Consider the following 1,257-nt stretch of genomic DNA (forward strand, 5'->3'; position numbering starts at 1 on the left):
GGGTGCAATGTATTTAGATTTTCAAGGCAAAAAACTGGGGGGAAAATGTAGTGATCAAAGTAGTAAACTTCAGTTATCTAGAATGTTCCCTTCACACAGCCACATCTCCTTGTGGTGAGTGGGGGCCAAATGGAGTTTCTCATGAGGCTACAGCCCTTTTCAATCTACGCATCAACTCAGTGTTACCTATAGACTAAGGGTTTATTATTATTATTGAGTCTCAGTCTTTTCACAAATCAAAAAATTTATACAACCTAGAAAATTTGACCCCCATGACTGCCATGTGAAAGCAAGCTTTGCAGTTTAGCAAAATTGGCCAATCTGGTGAATGAGAGGCACCTTTACAATAAACACATTCTTTAAATTTCCCAATATTTGATGTATACTGATGCTTGGTACTTGCCCAGCTTTAATCATCAATATTGTCTTACTGACCCAAGGACCACGTAGATGTAAATACGCCTGTGTTTTCTACCGTTTTCACTTAGCACTTACAACTGTCTTTCTGTTTAGTCAACCTTGTAATAGTAAAATATGTCACTTAAACAACTGCTGATTTGAAAATTACTCTTTTAATTCCAGGTAAAAGGTATTAATTTCCCTCAAAAACCTTTCATTTGGTTGTATAGTATCACATAATGATGCAGACAAAGCCACTAGAGATCTCTAAAGCGTAATTTTAATTACCTACCATTTTTTAAATTGTGATGTTACTCATGAACGCAAAAAATCCACCCATAAATGATCCGTTCCGCAATGTGATTAGACATAAAAAATCCATACACCACATCCTATTTTTAAAAAAGCCTCAATTTTTCAACGCATTTCATAGTTGAATTTGCATGCCTTGCTTCCACGTGAAATATGCGATATGAAGATAATACATGTTTTCTAGGTTTGGCTTTAGTGAGTGTCAAGTCTCATGGACATTATGTATCCTTATGTACATTAGCAGCAGCTCATCCTGGCGATGCCCAATTTTAAAAAATAAAAGAAGAAGAAAAGAAAAAAACCTGTGTGTGTCCAGGAGCCAGCAGCGCCCACTAGGAGAGGGAGGCGGAAGCCTGGGAGGCTTGGGGCCGGATTGGGGGACCATTTGGGTGGCCCTGGAGTGAAACACTATACCGTCGGGGGCGGGGCAGGAGGGAGTGGGGGTGCAGACGTTGGAAATTTTCCTAAGCCAACGTCCATGGTTACTCAGTTTGAGGTTGGGGGGCACGGCGCCGAGAGCTCACTTTCTCGGGGTGACACTCCCCA

This window comes from Orycteropus afer, unplaced genomic scaffold, assembly GCF_000298275.1.
Source record: "Orycteropus afer afer isolate SDZICR_OR568_19922 unplaced genomic scaffold, OryAfe1.0 scaffold00253, whole genome shotgun sequence".
Classification (NCBI taxonomy): domain Eukaryota; kingdom Metazoa; phylum Chordata; class Mammalia; order Tubulidentata; family Orycteropodidae; genus Orycteropus; species Orycteropus afer.